This window comes from Microtus pennsylvanicus, chromosome 12 (assembly GCF_037038515.1).
Source record: "Microtus pennsylvanicus isolate mMicPen1 chromosome 12, mMicPen1.hap1, whole genome shotgun sequence".
Taxonomy (NCBI): Eukaryota; Metazoa; Chordata; class Mammalia; order Rodentia; family Cricetidae; genus Microtus; species Microtus pennsylvanicus.
The window spans coordinates 46,488,003-46,507,833 of record NC_134590.1 but is presented as its reverse complement, the minus strand read 5'-3'; the positions used below and the strand labels follow the sequence as shown (position 1 = coordinate 46,507,833).

Sequence of the window (19,831 nt, the reverse complement as noted above, 5' to 3'; positions counted from 1 at the left end):
GAAGCTGCCAGGTTTGTGCAGAGCTACAGGAAGGAGAGAACCAAGCACCTGCCTGAGAACCAGGGTCAAACTCCACACCACTGGCTTGGATCCCATGCTACACATTTTGTTCCAGTAGTCAAAAGAGCTTGCAGAACCTAGAGTGGAGGAAGGTCTTTTCTGCTTTGAATGTGACCCCTGATCTGGCATGACAACTGGAAGGTTTATTTTTGAGTTTTCAGTAGATAGAGAATATTCTGAGGAAAGAAGGTGCATTTTATGACAGCCGCCATTTGGTACCCTGGCACATAGCTTCCACGGGTGCAGCTGATTCTTCTTTATGGAAAGACAGTGAAATTTTGTATGCCCTTTATCCAAGATTTTCTACTACTGTGCATTGTCCTAAAGAAAGAATCATGGATATGCACCATCTAGTATCAATTCGTGACACCTAAATACCTAACGGTACAGAAAGATTAAGCAAATGGTTCTATAATTACACAACAGAATATCGAACAGCCACATGAGTTGACACAGAGGGATACCAAGCGGCAGATGGAAAACGGGATAGCATCAGGTTATAAAAACACAGGTAATGCCTGGAGAAGAAGCCGGGGCTGATAAGATGGCTTATCAGGTAAAGGTACTTGCCCCCAAGACCAATGACCTGAGTTCAATACCCAGGACCTACATAATGGATGTAGAAAATCAACTCCTTCAAGTTGTCCTCTGACATCACACACACACACAATTAAATAAATAATTCTAAAAGCTGGAAAGATATGCATCAAAATGTGGTCTGTGGTTCTCTTTAAGTCTTTAGATTATGGATGGTTTTGATTTTTCTTAGAAAAATCCAAAACAAAAAGGTTAACATGCAAGATATATATCTATAACAAGAAAGATGTTTTTAATCATTTTTTCTGGATATGATTTCTATATACTAGTTTTCAACAACAGTACCCTAGGAAACCAAGTATAAATATATTTTTTTAATTACCCAGTAAATTATCAAGATGATATTCCCTATAAATTAGAATGTGGTTCAATAGAAAGAGTTCTCCTAATTCCAAGAGAAAAATTTTACTCTTCAGAAAATGTCCTTTTGTGGAGGTGTCTAAAGGAACGTTCCTAGCCCTTCACCTTCTGGTCTTTTTAGTTCATACCTGTGTGACTAACAAGATATCTATGTCTCTAAATTGCTAGAGTGAGTTCAAGATTACTTCTTTCATAAATGACCCATAAGGATACTAGTTGGCACCTACACTGTGTCTTTCACTGTATTTAATGTCTTAAGTGATATCTGATGTCAAAGCAGAGACACAATAAAACACACATGGCCGGACAGTGGTGGCGCACGCCTTTAATCCCAGCACTCGGCAGGCAGAAACAGGTAGATCTCTGTGAGTTCGAGGCCAGCCTGGTTTACAAGAGCTAGTTCCAGGACAGGCTCCAAAGCTACAGAGAAACCCTGTCTCAAAAACAACCAACAAAAACAAACAAAACAAAACAATAAAACACACACACACACCCCAATACAAAGAATTTAAGACATTTAAAAATCAATTGAGGAAAAATCTATAGCTATGTTTACTCTAAATACAAAGGACATAAAAGAACTAGTAACAACTCACACTAAACAGTACTTAATATTTATACAATGATTTTTTTCCTTGGATTTTTGAGACAGACTCTTGCCAAGAAGCCCTGGCTGACCTGGAGCTTGCTATTAACTAGAAGGAGACCTTAAAAGTTGTGGTGATCCTCCTGCCTCTTCCTCTCAACTCCTGGGAATACAAGTTTGATCCATCACACATGGCTTGCAACCTTCTTGAATCTGGCCTGTTTCTACATTCAAAAGAAAGCATTTTCCCACAATTCTCTGGGAAGGGAATATTTGAATATCACATTACCGAACAATCTCTAATTACTTTATTTAAACAACTAAGCGATGCTTAGGGAAGACTCATTAGCCTGGGATGACCTCAGTAAAAGCTCCTGGAAGGAATTGTAGAGATTGCCATCTTAACACTATTGGTTATTGGACAGGGAAGGGATGTACTGCAGCTAGTCATGACTCAGCCCCACAAAGCAAGTGGGGTTTTTTTTATTTTTTGGTTTTTTGAGCCAGCATTTAGGAGGCAGATGTAGGTGGATCTCTGTGGGTTCGAGGCCAGCCTGGTCTACAAGAGCCATTTCCAGGACAGCTAGGACTGTTATACAAAAAAACCCTGTCTCAAAAAACCAAAAAAACATAATAAAACAATGCAAGTGGCTAATATCACTCAACAGACCTTCCTGAATAAGCAGCCAATGTGGTTCTTCAACATCTATTTTATCCCTGGGTCTGTAGTCAAGGTTGATGGTCCCTCTTTTCACAAGCGAACTCTTCTTCCACCACGAGAAACACCACGAGAGAGCCCTTTACAGTTTTCAAACATCCCCCAAACTGTCTTCATACTGGATATACCGGTGTAGTGAAAGAATAAACAAGAAGAACGTTTTTGTAAAATAAAGAAGTATTTATTTATAATACATGTAAACAATGAGTCAAAGCATTGTTTCTTAGCAACTTGTTCTTCAGGACCAGTTTAATCAGGGGAAATGATTTTTAAATTATTTTTTAATGCAACTGTTACTATCAGGGTCAGAAAAATCAATTAGCAATGGAGTCTTACTTCTTAAACCCACAAGGCTTTGACGAGGATTGCAGAGATGGTTCCATTCCCATTTGTGTTGTTTGGGGCTCTTTTCTTCAAAGCCCTGTAACCCTTTTAGGTTGACACCATGCATAGCAAGGCGTCAAGGAATTCATTAGCACAGCTGCACGGGCCTCAGAGTGTGTCCCCAACTTCTGATACAATTCCACTCTCTAGCTTGGGTGACTAATTTTAATCTCAAAAAAAAAAAAAAAGTTTAGCCATCCATTGAAGTGCAATAAAACCTCAAAATAAAACTTTACATTTGACTTACTAATTAAACTGTTCTTTTGACATTGTCAACCAAGGAGATTTCAATGATGCCAAGATCTTAAGTTTCCCCAAAGTTGGAAAGTATGTTTGCTTGCTGGCTGGCTTGAGATATGACAATGTGTAAACCAACTCACAAGTCTGGCTCACAAAACCCCAACTGTGCTGTGGATCCTTCCCTTCACTAAGCAGGGACGCCTGATAGATAAGTCAAGAACCTCAAAGAAGGCCTCTGGTTCACACAGCCAAGTACCTCCCTGTCCATTTCACACAGTGAAAAGAGCTCACGATGACCAAATGAGAGGTAATCAGATGGGAGGTTCTTACAAAGTAAGATATGTGATAGCCAGATGACAGATGATAGGTAGATCCATATACATGAAGAGATGATAGATAAATGTACATGTATATGTCATATATGGATAGATGTGTCTATAGGCTTTGTATGTGGACATATGTAATGCAGACAGAATCCATCTACTTAAGAACCTATCTCACGTACACAAGTCATAGGCAAAGGCATGTATGTGTATCCTACTAAATTATATATCCTTGTGAGAAGACATAACACAAGCACAAGGAAAGTGGTCAATATATTTTATCAAATAAAAGGAATTATCCAAACAACTCCCCACTCTGAGCTGCACCCCTCTTGTGCTTTTCTTCTGCCTGGAATGCCCTTCTTTTCCAGTTTGCACACCTATTCTCTTTACCTATATTCTCTGTTCCCTAAAGCTCAGGGTCTATAGCGATGATGCGGGATTCCCCTCTGTATGCTGTGACTATGTTTTATTACCATTGGTTAATAAAGAAGCTACTTTGGCCTATGGCAAGGCAGAATATAGGTAGGCTGGGAAACTAAATTGAATGCAAGGAGAAAGAAGGCAAAGTCAGGGAGATGCCATGTAGATGCCAAAGGAGAAAGACACCAGCACCTTACCAGTAGGCCACAGCTTCGTGGTGATACACAGATTAATAGAAATGGGTTAATTTAAGATGTAAGAGCTAGCTAGGAATATGCCTAAGCTATTGGCCAAACAGTTTTGTAATTAATATAGTTTCTGTGTGATTATTCGGGTCTGAGTGGCCAGAAAACAAAAAAGCAGTCTCAGTTTACATGGTATGATCTTCTGAAACTCTGCAATTCCTCCAGCACGGAGGCAGGTCCCTCCTGCATACGGCCATAGTGACGGCCCTTTCTTTCAGTTGCTGTCTAATTACTCTGAACACAGGTGAGGCTCCCCATGTTGTAGTCATTTTTCCTTCATCTTTGATGCTCCTCTGTCCAGTCACCCATCTAGCTGATGGGAGCCTGCATTAGAGTTCAAACTCTGACTTAGGAAATGGACCTGCTTAGATACGAATCCCAGCGCTCCTACTTACCAGCTGTGAGATCTTGGCCATTTCACTTCGCTTCTCTGCTTCCCTGCTTCTCAGCCACTTCATCTCTAATACATAACATGGGTAACAGTAGCCACCCCCACCTGGCTGCTTTGAAGAGTTCATCACGGAAACCGCTTTAATGGGTTCTTAGTGATACAGTAAATATTCAATATGTGGATCTTCCTGTGACCGACCAATATAATTCCCTGCGAAGGTACTGTGTCTCAGACTCTCCCCTAGTAGGCACCCCATAGGAAACCTAATAGCTGAGACGTCCTATCTGAAGCAGGCCCTGTACGGCAGACTACGTGGGTCTCCCAGGTCCACTGCCTCTCTGAACCCTCGCCAACTGTGCTAGGGATGAGCGCTGTCTCTTCTGCTCTGCCCTGCACAGCGTGAGGCGAGCGTGGTGGGTGAACCGCCTCCCAGCAGTCACCTCACAAGCCCTCCAACTTCCAGAGACTTTTTTCCATTCCCTCCTGCAGCTCCCTCGACTTCACACGGAGCATCTTCCCCGGCATCTGCTCATCCCGACTCCCGTCATTAGATACATTCTTGTGTGTTTATAATGCACCACTGATTTGTTTCAGACTAAATCGTGGGATCTAAAAATAAAGAGATGGTGAACATATTTCTTTGCATATTAACTTTAAAGAAATGGATTAATCTTTTAGAAATAATCAAAAATGAATGATCCACTCAGTGTGCAGCCATTACCCAAGAGTGTTGAAATGTAATCGCCCTGATTCTCACTTACCCCCTTACACTTTCTGAGTGTATGAAGCATATACTTTATACTTTCTCATTTTAAAAATTAAGAGGTTTGAGTGAGCCCATGGTAACCCAACCATCTCTTCCCCGGAGACACGTTAATGGAAACAGAATTCATTTGTTCTCCAAGTCATATTCCCATTTTCAAAAAAAAAAAAAGTCATTACAGAATTGACTTCATCTTCCCAAGCGAAGGAACACAGAGAGATAAAGTGACACACGTAATAGCAGAAAAGCCGTGTGTCCAGCACCAACATGCTGCCTGCTGCGGGCTGGGCACAGGGAGGTACCAGGAACATATAGAGCTGTGGCTTTCTCTCCAAAGGAGCTTCCTCAGGAGAGCATGTGATGACAGGGACACGTAAGAAATTAGAATCAAGGTTAAAGGTGGAGAACAGAGAGAGATGCAGAAAATCAAATCAAAATATGATTCACTTGTTTGATTGGTCAGGTAAAATGGTTTTCTTCAGCCTATACTGGTCCACACCCATCTTTACTCTGATACCTCTCCCCTGCTGGAACCTGACAACACCCCCAGTTACCAGCCAGCCCGTGTATCTGTCACCAAAGCCTGGTGACATAATTCAATTCTTTCAGAAAGGGGTTACAAGCAAAACGAAGTATATATTCTGCGTGTAACAAGAAGTAACGAGGCAAAAATACAGCTCATAAAAGGCAGTCACTCCGCGCCAGTTTCATCTCAGAAGAGGGAGCACTACAGCCAACTGGGTGGGAACAATTACGAAATTGTCAATGGAATTCAATAAACGTTGTTTTTAAAAAACTAATTATTTGTTACAATAACCAGCTACTCCTGCCACTTTGTATTTGGAGGTTTGTAAACTACTTCTATTTGAAATGTAATTGATTCCATTTTTATCATTTGTTCAAGTTTATGTGGTTGTTCTCCTCCTAAGAGATGATAACATCTATTTTCAGCAAATTATACATTATAATTCCTCATTCAAAAGCTGTAACAGAAAACAAAATGCTAATTTATGCTGTAAACGAAACGACGGAATCCTAATCACTCATTGTTAACATTAGGGACAACTGCTACTGGAAATAATAAATTGGGATAAAATGTGGTTAAGGTTGCTGCTGTATCTCCTGCCTTTTCCTTCCTGGCTTTTTCCGGCAAGTTTGATTTCTAAGACTATTTCCCCAGAGAGATTTCTTGGGTGTCTTGTCTTCTTCCGGTAGAGACCAGACATTCCCCTTACCCCTAGCTATTACCTGCAGCTTGATTTCAAACGTACAGGAAGACGAGCTCACAGAGCAATCCGAAGTGCGCTCTACAGAGAGAGGCATGGTAGAGCCCACACCTGCTTCTCCATATTTCAGCAAGTCTCCTTTCCTATGTTTCCCTACACATCCGCCTCGCCCTCCCGCAGGGTCCCTCTGTACTGGGGTCCCTCTGCAGCCCCTTCTGGCCATGGGGAACAAACCTTCCCCTCGGTGCAAGCTCTCCTCTGCTTAAGTGAGTACACAGGAGAAATAGATAAACACACACAAGCCCAGTTACTTTACATAAATCAGGTCGATTCTTGTTTTTTTAAAAAAAAAATGGGGGGGGATGGCAACAGATTTGGCACGATGGTTCAGAAAGGCACCAGGCTTTGTTTAAATAAGTATCTTTGGGAGAAAAGGTTGTAGTATCAGGTAATGGCATTTTCCTCTTTTCTTCATTTTTAAAAGAAAAGAAAGATCTAAATACAAGTATTGTATCAAAAATGTGAATTCTTTAAAGGGACCAAAAAGTCACACACTGCCTCGGAGAGTGAGTCACGTTTCTGCTGCCCTTTGATTTAATGCCATCTGCTGCACGCATTTACCTCTTTGCTGGCAAGGTGTGATCATTGATTTCCTATGGTCTCTCTGGAAGGAAGTTCTGCTTCCTTGATGATGACTACAAAGGGGGAGGTGACCCTCTTCTCATTCCAATGCAAACCCCGCACTTTTATATTTCCACTAGGGCCACAAGAACGGCGAAGCCAGCAAGAAACACCCTCTTGGTATATACTGTCTCCCTGCCGACAGGCCGTGTCTTCCTTCCCCTTCCCACAAGCACACTGTGGCAGAACAGAATAGAAGGGCCCAGCCACGAAGAGGCATTGGTTGATGATGGACAGAAAGGTTAGGTGCCCGCCTCCTTACAGAAGACTCCTATAAAAACATGATGGTGATGAGGAACGCGTGTCTCCATCTTAATTGAAAACATAAATAATACGGCAAACTCAAACTGATATGAGCTCCTGTGTAAAGGGGACTTGAATGCATGCATAAATGTGTGTGTGTGTGTGTGTGAGTGTGTGTGTGTGTGTGTGTGTGAGAGAGAGAGAGAGAGAGAGAGTGTGTGTGTGTGTGTGTGTGAGAGAGAGAGAGAGAGAGAGAGAGAGAGAGAGTGTGTGTGTGTGTGAGAGAGAGAGAGAGAGAGAGTGTGTGTGTGTGTGTGTGTGTGTGTGTGTGAGAGAGAGAGAGAGAGAGAGAGAGAGAGAGAGAGTGTGTGTGTGTGTGTGTGTGTGTGTGTGTGTGTGAGAGAGAGAGAGAGAGAGAGAGAGAGAGAGAGAGAGAGAGAGGTGTTGCTATATCTGAGCAATTGTAAAATTGTTCATTTGATTTGAAAAGCTGAACAATCTAAAGGCTCCATCTGTTTATCCGGCTGGATCAACTATCGAAATCAGAGTGTGATAAACTCAAGTATCAAGGTCCAGCACCAAGGGGGGAAAAGCATCAGGTGGGTATGGTTGGCGCCACCAAAACAGGCAACTTCCCTGAAGGGAATTCTATCTGGTCATATAAAAGAAAGAAAAAAATGAGCCTGGGAGATGGACCAGTCAGTAAAGTCAGGGACATGCTGCTCAAGTGCTATCCCCAACACCCACATAAAAACCCCAAAGCTGGGAGGCAGAAACAGGAGGATCACTGGGGCTTGCTGAGCAAGCAGTCTGGCTGAATCAGCAGACTCCAGGCTAAGTGAGTGGCCCTGCCTCAAAATCCTAAAGTGGAGGAGAGCCACTGACGTCAACGTCTGGCCTCCCGTGCTTGTGTTCATACCCACACATACCCTTGTGTAAACACACGTGAACATATACCTGTGCATATTATATACAAAAAAGGTGAAAAGAAAAAGAGAGAGAGGAGTGGGAAGATTTGGGCAAGCAAAGGAGACGTCCAGTGCTTGTAAAGGCAAGTGAGTGACATCATCAGAGACGTGCTAGAAATGGATGGGCAGCCTTACAGTGTCTTTGTGTTGTAGGGAAAAGGGAAGAAAGAGAGAATAAGAGGAAGCTGGCCTCAGGCTGCCTAACCAGCCCTCAACTTGTTCCTAACCAGCACTTCTGTCTTGTTTGCATTATCTGTAACATGGGAACAACAAGACAAGGCCCTACTTCTGTGCTGTTACGAGACTGAAAGAATCGTGTACTTGTAAAGGGTTCAGACCAGTATTAAAAAAAAAAACTAGTAGCCACTGTGAATATCCTTTGATGCCAAATCGGTAGAAATTTACAAAAGGTGCAGAATATTTTCAAGCCACTACCCGAAGGAAGCTCTTCTTACAGGAAGACCTGCGACAAGCCTTGGTCATGACAAATCTTTCTCTCCGTTAATGTGTATTGTGTCATGTGTGTGTGTGAGCAGACTCTCCGCGTGTGTGCATGTGAGGTCAGAAGACTACCTTGGCTATCATCCTCAGGCGCTCTGTGACTCTCTTTGGAGACGCTGGTCTGGAGCTCACCAACCAGGATGAACTGGCTGTCTAGTGAGCCCTAGGCATCTTCCTGTCTCTGCCTCCCCAGCATGCCACCATGCCTGGCATTTCTATGCAGGTGCTGGAGAGGAAAATAGACTTCTCCCACTTGTAAGTCTCGGTTCATCTCTGTGGATCTAAACACTGTTGTCACTTTAAGAGTTATGGAAGAGCCAAAAAGAAAACATACATGCCCTCAGTTCTTTCTTGTGCTTCCTGCTTTGACTATCCCTATTCCTGGAAATAGTGCTAACCTTCCTTCCCCTACTCCTCTGATCAAAAAAAAAAAAAAAAAGGCAGACAGGGGAAGTGTTCGACCACTTACCCACATCCTGTAATGAATCTGTATTAAAATGTCTACCTTGCTAGGCAAGAGAGAGTACCAAGAGCCACACGCACTGAGTAGCAACAGTGCAGGTTTCAACACGAAGACTGCCGGCCCTGCAAAGATAGATCACGGTCCTTCTTTCATGGAGACCATTTTATATTGAGAGCCTAGAGTTTGATGATGCAGGAGGCAAAGGAGAGTTAAAATGCATGGTCACACCAGACAGTGATGTCTCTTTCACAAACACGCCATGAAATGACCAGGTAACCAAAGAACTGGCCAATGAGGTGAGGGAAGTCAGATGTCTGGTCTCTGGGACACCCAAGCAGTCAGCTAATTGGCTCCATTTTTCACTTTCAATTGATTGATTCTGTATCATACAGACCTGGCCGGCTTCGATCTGGGCTTGCATAGTGACAGCTAATAAGGTGACCTAGGTCCAAAATGCAAGCAGGTATCGGCCAGCCACTACCGAGGATGGAGCCGGAAAGCTTACCCAACTCCAGGGGAGAAACCCAGGCTGAAAGGCACAACATGAAAAGAGAAAGCTCCGAGTGTTGGAAGCTTGCTCTACTGCCATCCCTCGGCGTGAAACTGTAAATTAAAGAACGGGCTGCCGTCTGCTGCACTGAGCCCAAGCAGATACATCTCACAGATAGACTTTAATTGGGGGTTTCACTCTGAGATTCCACCTCAGCAGATGCTTCCCCCCACACTCCACTCCTGCCCACACACACTTGTGGTTTGTTTTGCACATTGGAAAGCCCATGCAAAATACCTGCCGCATGGTCTCCCAGAAACGGGATGGAATCTCCCAGTTCTCAAATGGTAACAGATGTAGTTCCAGCTCTAATACACATTAGACTCTTTCCCTCTCTCTGAAAAATTATAAAAAAAAAAACACCACCACCCCAGCTACAATAAATGTCACAGCATAACTAAAATCCTTCCCTTAGACAATGATCCGGAGCTGGAGTATTTTGAATGTCTGTTTATTTGCTTGTTTTTGTTTGCCTGGTTTTAGAAGTGAATAAATGGCTCTCTCGTTTCCAGCTCTCCGGAGCCATATATCAACAGCCTCCATCTTCATCCTATCTTTCACTCTCGTGTTTATAATGAGTGGTGTCATAATCGTGTTTCTTGTGAAAACGAAAGAAATCAAAACGCCTCGTGGTTCCAGGAAAGGAGGTTCTTAGTAGACATGCCTGCCTGCTATTGATGCTGTAAAAAGGGTCCTTTTACATGGTATTAGATGTTGAGAGCACATCGTATTGATCTAGAAATAAAAAGCTTGATTTTTTTTTTTAGTCCAGCCAACCCTTACCTCCATAAGCACTTTATAACACTAGGAAGAGGGTTTTATTTTTAATTGAGGTAAACAAATTATACCTGAAGAACGTTGCTATTTTTAGGGAATGAAGGATTTGGAGCTTTTTGGCAGCCATTCAGGTAAAATCATGAATAAGTCTCACTCTTTCAAATTTGGCCCAGGCATCTCCCCATGTCAGCTCTGCCTGAATCCTGGGATAGGATTTAAACTATCGCCTTTGTTTTCTCCTTGTTCTTCGTAGGAGCATTTGGGAGCAGTTCTCATAGCCCGTGTTCAGATGTTGAAAGGACAGACTAGAGATCAGCAAGGCCTAATGCATAGGCTGTATAGTCTCCTTCCCCGAAATGATGGTGGTGGCTGAGCTGGAAACAGCAAGTCCTGCTAACGCACTGCCTGCCAGGACTCCCACCGGACAAGCACAGTTTGGGTGGTGAATGCCCCTTCCCCTAATGATGCATGCCTCTCTTTGTTTCTGCACTTTCTCTTAAAGTTCATACTGTACCACTGGAGAAGGAAGTCAACACTTCAAATCACCTACCCCCCCCCCACCTCCGGGGCACCGCCATCCAATTCCTCTGCTTTCAGGGTAGCTCGTTCCTCAGTACCATCCCGTGAGCTAATCACCCTCCGCAGCAGACCCTTTATCAGAAAATCTCTACATTTTCTTAGCAACATGAATGAATGACCCTTTCTAGAAGAAAAATGTCTTTGGAGGAGCTGGAGCTGTTTTACCCTAACCAAGTTAAACTAACTTTACCCAGAGAGACGCCAATAGTTTGCCTCTAGAATGACTCCTCTACAAGATTCTCATCTTTCCTTGACCTGTCCCTTAAGAACCTGCCCCGCACCCCCTCCCTCCCAGCCGCCCACCACCTCGGGTTTCCAAGGAGTTCGCACGTGATTGCCTATCTTGCGAAATAGGGGCCCAGGCCTCTGCTTTTCTACGCTCTCCGACTCGTTCCCTATCTTCTTAAAGATGCTGCGAAGCCTCCCGTGGCTCCAGAGCTCTGTGGCTGCGTGCCTGGCGACACCCACCGGGTCTCCCTTTTCTCTTCCTCCCGAGGAATAGCAAGCAGCCGAGTTTCTGCTCCCTGCGGTGGTGCTGGTCTGAGCCACTCGCCCGGAAACTTAGCCTAAAGCATTCAGGTCCAGGAAACGCGAGGCGCGGCGCTGCCGAGGAATCCCCCATAGCCCCCAGGGCTGGTGGCAGGTGTGTGCTTCATGCCTTAGGTCTGCGCCTCCGTCCTTAAAGGAGAGCTGGCGAGCTGGCGTTGGTTTCTGACTCATCGACAGGCACACACGCGTCACACACACACACACACACACACACACACACACACACACACACACACGCCAGGGGCGCGCACTGAGGCTCCTGGAGACTGGAGTTTCCCAAACCAGAGGGGTCCGTGGCTCTCGGCAACCCCAAGCTGCTTCGGGCAGGCGTAGAGAGAGCACCCGAAGCATGCCTTGCGAGGCGGGGTAGCTAGGAGAAAGCCTCTGGGAGCTCTCAACCTGCAGCCAGGGCGCCCCCTTGATCCTATCCGTGTCTCTCCGGGGTCCCCAACTCCACCTCAAGCGCGACCACCTCGGCAGCTCCTGCAAGTTTCGGCTCCTTACTGGGGCTGCCTTCTCTCGCCGCCCAGCGCCCCGCGACGGGCCGGCTGATCTGGGGGCGGCCCGGCGCCCCATCGTGGAGACGGCCGGAGGGCTGGCGGGAGCTCGGGGCCGGTTCTGGAGCGATGAGGCGGCGGGAGCCTTTCGAATCTCCCGAGCGGTGTATTATTCACTCCGGCAGCCACGGCGGGATCCGGAGAGCCCAAGCCAGGGAGGCGAGGTCGTCACCTGGCCACTAGTACTTTGGCTATTTGTGTCTGCGAGACATGGAGGTTGGAGGGGGGGTGGGGACGGTGGTGAAGGGGACAGCGGAGCACATTTTTCGGTTGTTTGGCTTTAGGGCTTTGGTTTATTTATTTATTTATTTATTTATAATATTTTTGCCTATCCGCGAGCTCGCAGGAGCGCGCTGAGATCTGGGCCCCGGAGGGAGCGCGCCAGCGCGGGCAAGCGCGGCGAGCAGCCCGAAACCGGCCAGAGACCGGCGGACGGACTCCGGGAGAGAGACGCCGCAGCAGCCTGGACAGTCGTGCAGGACCGAGCAGTCCCCTCCGGCCCCCTCAGGCTCGCGGGCCCGCGCCTTCGGATGCGCGCTCCACGGGGCCCAGGAACTCTCGGAGCCCTGGCCGGCCCACCGAGTTGGGGCCGCCTTCATCACGGCTCTTCCACCTAGCTTCTGGCCCCAACTTTCCCAAGCCATACACACACGTGCGCGCGCCCACACACACACACACACACACACACACACACACACACACACACTCCTCTCCCTGGACCCCAGCTCCACTTCCCCGTGTAGTTTGAAGATGACAGATGCCAGCAGACTTTCACCAAACAAGCAGTGGGGGCAGCAGACTACAACAGTTATTTAATTAAAAGGCATTTTTTTCCTCTAATTCTCGCTGTGGCTCCCGGAATAGCTTTGGCACTCCCTCCCAGCCCCTAAACACACGCCTGTCTCTCTCCAGGTAATCAGTGGCCGGCGGACACCAGTCTCCTTCCACGCCCCCACTTCCCTCATCCACCTCCAGTTTCCAGGGGCCCCCCAGTCACACCGATTCACACACCTATAGGCCGGCAGCAGGAAGCGTGCAGGACACGATGCAGCCGGACTGCATTGCACAGTCATCAAAGTTAAGTGTGTGTTTGTGGGGTGTTCGTGCGCGGCCGGGGAGGTGCGGGGTCGGAAGGAGTAGAACCTCCACTTTGCTTACCATCACCACCACCCCAATCCCCGCGGGTCAGGGGACGCAGCTACTTAAGATTGCAGCCATTTTAGGGAAAGAGGTGGCTCTGGGCCCGGAGGGAGTGGAGGGAGGGACAACACGTCGCGGGGGGTCTTACAGCTAGGCAGCCCCAGGGCTCAACTGGAGGGCGGGCGGGCGGCGGGCGCACAGGGGCGCGGCGCCCGCGGCGACTTGGTGAAGGTTGCGCTCGAGTTCCCTGCTTTTGCCTGGAGTTGTTCGGGGTAACGCGCCAGCTCCTGCCTCTTTCTCGGGTTCCCGCTGGGTTGGGAGGTTTGGGGGCAGATAGGCGTCCATGGCAGAATGGGTACCGGAGGGACGCGACAGCCCCTGGAGCTGGCGCTATGTGTGGGGGGGTATGGAGAAGGAAGAACACCTCTGTCGCCGGTTGGCGCTGACCCAGACAGTGCGACCCACTTGGCCCCCCATCCTCCCCACCCCCTCCCGAGCCTCTGTCTACCCGCCTGGTGCCAAGTGAGAGAGCAGAAGGGGGTACGGGGAGATGCCGTTCGGCACTGAGCCACCCCTTACCTGGTTGGAAGGGGTTTCCCAGGAGGAGCCGTAGTTGTAAAAGAAGGAGGAGAGGAAGGTGTCTTCCGACAGCCCGCAGCCCGCCATGCTCTGGATGCAAATAAAACGAGGAAAGAAAAAAAAGGACACACACACACAAAAAAAAAAAAAGCAACCAAAAATGTTTCCAAATCAAACGAAATCAATAAGGCAGCTGAAATTCTCTCGCAAATAAAGAAAAGGAGGGGGGAAGGGAATGGCCGAGGGAACGGGAACTCTCGGCGTTGCTCCCTCTCCGGCTGAGCAGGGATGCTCGGGCTGCCACCGTCGCCGCCGCTGCTGCCGCCTTCTCAAGACGGTACCTAGAGAGGTTCGTCCTGACTCCGGCAGCCGCCGCCGCCGCCGCCTGAGCCGGCTGCGTGTATGCGCGCGTGTGTGCGTGTGCGTGTGTGCGGTGTGTGCGCGCAGAGCGAGAGACCGCAGAAGAGGCGAGAGGGCGAGAGAATGAGCGAGCCGGGATGCAGGGCGCAGAGGCAGAGCGGGCGGGCGGGCGTGTGCGCGCGCGGGGCTGGGTGCGTGCGTGCGTGTGTGAGTGTGTGTGTGCGCGCACTCGCGTGTGCGCGCGCGCCTGGGTGTGCGTCTGTTTGGGGAGCTCACCGGAGAGCCGGGGCCATCACGTGGGCTCCCCGACTCCGCCGGCTGCCGGGGACAGCCTGTACTACAGCCCAGGCCACTAAATCAGCCCGCACCACCAGACCTTTGAAGCCCCTGCTACCGGACCTCGAGGTCCTCCCCTCCCGGCTGTGAGCGTCCCGGGACGGCAGGGGGCGCAGGTGCTGCCCCGGGCAGGTGGGTGGATGAGGAGGGGTCCGCCCCAAACCAGGCCAAGAGAGAGAGGATACCTAGGAGATACACAGCACCCCGTTACAACTCGAGCCTTCCTCGAACCTTCCTCCCACTCTGCTGAAAGATCTTTAGCATTTTAATTCCTAAAATTGCCTTTTCATACAGGGGCCCTTCTCGCAGTCACAAAAATATTGTGTTTACACAGTTGCTACGTCCCGATTTTCTTCCTGTCCGGTACCACTAGACCTCCCCAACCCCGGCCGCGCGCGCACACACACACACAGACAGACAGACAGGAGCGCGCGCGTGCGTGTGCACACACACACACACACACACACACACACACACACGCACGCACAGGCTGGCGGCTGTCTTCTCAACCATTCCAAATGCAAACCCACTTATTTCGCCGGTTGCTGTAGTAGAAGTCAATGCTCCATCAAACTAGGCTAGGCTGAGAGGACTGGAAAGTGGATTTAGGGGACAATACTGCCCCAGCAGGAAGAAAGGCTCTGGTCGGCCGTTGTGTTTATTTAACAGTTCAAAACGAAAAACGATTTTGTAGCTTCTGCACTAAGAGTCAGGCCCCTCGAGTCATGATTTTTTTAAAGAAAGATATCCTCTTAAGTCCATTTTATGGAATAAAAATGCAAGTGGGTATAATTTCCTCCCGTCCCCTTGCCAAGGCATTTCAAGACCAAATCTCCGTGTCTCAATAATTGAGCAGCTGAACGTTTCTCTCCCACTGCAAGATATTCTTTCCTTACTTCTCCTGACTCTTTCTATAGATATTTATAGAAAGTAAAATTCCAATAAAAAAAAACAGGCATATCTGTGTTTTTCCGAGTACTTCATTCCTCCCTGGGAAACTTGCAAACAATCTCTTAGCAGTTTATATTGTTTTCTTTCTGAATCTCCTCTTTCTGGAACCAATTTTGTTTTTCCAAGAGTGTGCACTTCCTCTTCTAAATTCCCCACGTGAGGTCCAACTCCTCTGTGGAATAAACATTTCCACAGCAACCCAGTGATGTCACAAACCTTGGGCTCATGTTCACAGAAGGGAAATAAAGCAAGAAGAGAGGATCTCTCCACAAAGGCAACTCCCTTTTTCCTTACAAGCACAATGGCTCTCTATTTTTTAGGTTTATATATTACATTTCTGGCTAAATGCCTGTTTTCTTTCTTCTTTTTCTTGTCTTCTTCTTTTTTCTGAGATTGACGTATTACGAGATTGACTCTCTGTGTCTAATGACCTTTTTAGAAATTAGGTCAACATTCTGTCTTCTGGGTCCACAAAGATGACATTTCAAATCATTGGTCCCTAGATGTCCTGGCCATTTAGATTTTTAATAACGGGGAAAGGATTGTTTTTCAAAAACAAACAAACAAACAAAAAATGCTGAAAAGAATACTAAGAGATGAAATTCAATGTAGTAACTTCAGAACCAAGTGACGCTAACTGACTGAACTTCAAACATGCAATCATATTTTTTTAAATTATTAGACCCACAGGAATTCTATTCACTTATCCATAACTGATCTCACCCATGTTGACTAGAGGACTTTCTCCTCTGCTGGTCCTTCTCTTATTTCCTGGATATCCTGGCTGAGATGAAGAAGGGACTCTTCATCATGCCCCCATTTCCATCTCTATGATGAGGTACCACCCCCCACACACATTAAATACAAAGGGACTAGACAGTATAGTCAGGCACAAAACCTGGAGTTGATATTGGGCCCTACTTCCTGTTCCCCTTCCAGGCCAAACGGAAGCTAGCTACTTCAGTCTCTGTTACTAGATCTCCTACTTGTTGAATGGATGGATGTATTCATCGCAAAAGAAGAAAACATAACTCTCTGGAGTGATTGCTCTCCATTCACAGACGGAGAGATGGGCTCAGAGATGTCCTGGGTCATGCACCTAGGACAGCAAAGGAATTCAATGCAAGGCTTGGGCCTGGCTCGTCACTCACCTGTGTCCCCCACTCTGGTACAGCTGAAGGCAGCACTGCAAGGGCTATTTCACACTTGCATACTCACAAATGGAGTCTGCAACCCCAGCTTTCCCATTGACCCCAGTTGATGGCAAGTGCACATATGTCTGGGCCCTCTTAGACTGTGATGTGGGGGAGAGTAGTTGCTTTATAAAGCAGAATATTACTCTGTAGCCCAAAGAGGATTTAGAACTCACTATGTAGACCAGGCAATTCACAGCAATCCTCCTACCTCGGGCCTCGGGCCCTAGTACTGGAATTGCACATGTGTACGCCATACCTGAACTTAATTTTGTTTTATAGATAACTAAAATGAGTCTCGGTGGGAAACTTTTGCCTTCCTCTCCTACCTAGACAACTGGGTCTTGAAAAAGGACTTCGGCTCAATCCTTCTCTTTCTCTGAAAGTTGCCCTCACCCGTTGCTAAACACACAGGGAAACGCATACACGGATCCACCAAACAGCCCAGGACTTTGCAGAGGCATCAAGAGAGGAGCCGGGGGGGGGGGGGGGGCACAAGTGACAAGAACTTCCTTAGCACACACAGGGGAACATCTGAACCCATGAAGTTTGCTCTCTAGCCACGAGCCTTGGGCTCCCCTCAAATCTCTAGCATCCGACCCTCTCATAGGGACACCTGAAAGGAGGCCATCAGAGTCAGCTTCTGATAAACTGACTCCATTATCCATCCCACGCAGCTCTCTCCTGGGGCAGCCCTGCTACCCCGAAAGAATTCTGCCTTCCTCGGTAGATTTGTTCATCTGGCACGCGCATAGCAATGTGGAAGTTTGGTTGCTAGTTCTCAGCAACATGAAAACAAACCATCCCCGCCACCTCCAGCCCCCAGGGACCAGAACAGATGGAGCCAGGTCCCTTGGGAAGTCCTGGGAGCAGCAAGCTCATTGAGAAACGATAGTCACCTTGCCAGTTCCTCGCTGTGCCAGAGACAGACGTCTGAGGATGGAAACCCACAACAGCAAGCTTCTGATTTCCAGACCGTGGTGGCTGGTTCTCCCAAGACAAACCACAGTCTTCCTTTATTGTACTGCATTCCTTTATCTACTGCCAAGTCATGACTTGTAACACTGAAAAAAAATGCATGGTGTGTTGGCCTGCTGTGGTCTCACTAACGAACCATCCGCCCTTATCACAAACACTTTCCCCCTAAGATGTAAGTTTAGCAATAATCTCACTCTAGAAATTGGTTAATAGTCCCGATGATGTCTGGGTGGTTTCCTTGTTTATAAATGAGTTGCAATAACATTCTCATACCACTAGGGTGTCATTTAGTGACAGGCTGCTGTGCTCTGCAGATACAAGAGGCCAAATTATTATTCCTCTTCCTTCCCAACCCCCATCCCTTTTCTTCTTCTTCTTCTTCTTCTTCTTCTTCTTCTTCTTCTTCTTCTTCTTCTTCTTCTTCTTCTTCTTCTTCTTCTTCTTCTTCTTCTTCTTCTCCTCCTTCTCCTCCTTCTCCTCCTTCTCCTCCTTCTCCTCCTTCTCCTCCTTCTCCTCCTTCTCCTCCTTCTCCTCCTTCTCCTCCTTCTCCTCCTTCTCCTCCTTCTCCTCCTTCTCCTCCTTCTCCTCCTTCTCCTCCTTCTCCTCCTTCTCCTCCTTCTCCTCCTTCTCCTCCTTCTCCTCCTTCTCCTCCTTCTCCTCCTTCTCCTCCTTCTCCTTCTCCTTCTCCTTCTCCTTCTTCTTCTTCTTCTTCTTCTTTTCTCAACCAGAATATGGCTAAAAGTGGCACAGACATGTCTCATCCCAAGAGTTCTAGCTTGTTGTGGCAACTCCTGACAAAATTAAAGTCAATATATTATCCCTGTCTCCAAAAGGTTTAGAGTGTTAGCAAGAGTCTGGACTACTGTTTGTTTGTTTGTTTGTTTGTGGAGGTGGTGGTAAAGTCATTGCCAAGTTTTGTTTCTAATGGCTTAGGTAATGCAATTTTCTCATCAAAATTGTAATTATGGTAAGACATAGTAAGGTGTGGAAAAGTGACAGGACAGAGGAGTGGTTGTAACAGAGGAGAAAGATACTTTTTATGGGACACAAGATAAAGGAAATAGCACTTAACGCTGAGAGGAAGCAAGGCAGAAAAATAAACTCAAAATCACCGTGGCAGTAATCATAGCATTTATTAAATGATTGTGGTGTGTGGTAAGGGAAATAAATACCAAATAAACTACCCTACCCAACTTGCGTGGTGATAGGAACTGAAGCCAATATTTTTTTGGCCCCTCTGGGGTACAATCCCCACAGCAAGGCATTAAGAGGATGGAAAGTAACCGCAGTGTTTAGGAGTGGGAAGGTTGGGAGATCAGGGTTAGTCAAAGTCACCACCATTGAGCACGGGGACTTACAGGAAGAGGAAGAGAAACCAGAATAAATGCACTGCCACAGGCTCCCTGTCCGCCATCACCACAGCCAGCCTTTCTGCCTTGAATCTCCAGAACCACAAGCCAAAATAAGCCATTTTGTTAAAAAACATACCCATTGTGCTATTGGTCACACTGGTATAGTACAGCAGGCATGCTGGGCTTCTTAAGAGAAAGAGGGGTGCCACTGATTGTTTTAGGAAGTGATCCAAAGAAACCAGTAGAGAAGCAGATAAACTGGGCAGTACGCCTCCAGGCCAGGAGACTTCAGTTCCATTTGAACCCGCTAGGGGCAGTGTGGTATCTGTCTCAGTGGTATCCCACTCTAAGGGTGAGGTGGCTGGGGTACTGATGCCCAGTTCCCTGGTGGAAAGCTCCTACCAGGTGTTGTTACCTCCCTGGCACATCCTGCCTGCAGCCAGGACAGTGGTGGGGCCTGGCAGCAGAGAGAGGGTTCTCAGTTCCTCCGTTGCAGGTCTAGTTTTGGGGGCAGTGTAGCTGGCATATTAAGGGCTGTGAGGATGTGGCTGGGGTAGCAACAATATCTGGCCCCGGCATTAAGTTTTCTTATACAAGCCTGATGAAGTGGGAATGGTCACATCTCCCATTCTCCCTAGAGGATACAATAGAACAGTGTGGAATGGGTCCGCTGTCTCTACTCAGACAGCACTGGGTCCCTGCTTTTCCAGAACCACTTCCCTTCATTTCCATCATCAGCCCAGATAACCTCCCTCCAT

At 47.2% G+C, this 19,831-nt stretch overlaps 1 protein-coding gene across 1 annotated transcript in view; it reads right to left on the bottom strand.

Moving 5' to 3' along the window:
- Window positions 1-14,467, bottom strand: part of Ppargc1a (PPARG coactivator 1 alpha) — a 629,633-nt gene extending 615,166 nt beyond the window's left edge. The window contains exon 1 of the mRNA XM_075943563.1: window positions 13,904-14,467. The gene's annotated coding sequence lies outside the window, so the exon portion shown is untranslated. The remainder of the gene's footprint in view (window positions 1-13,903) is intronic.
- Between the last annotated feature and the right edge of the window lie 5,364 nt (window positions 14,468-19,831).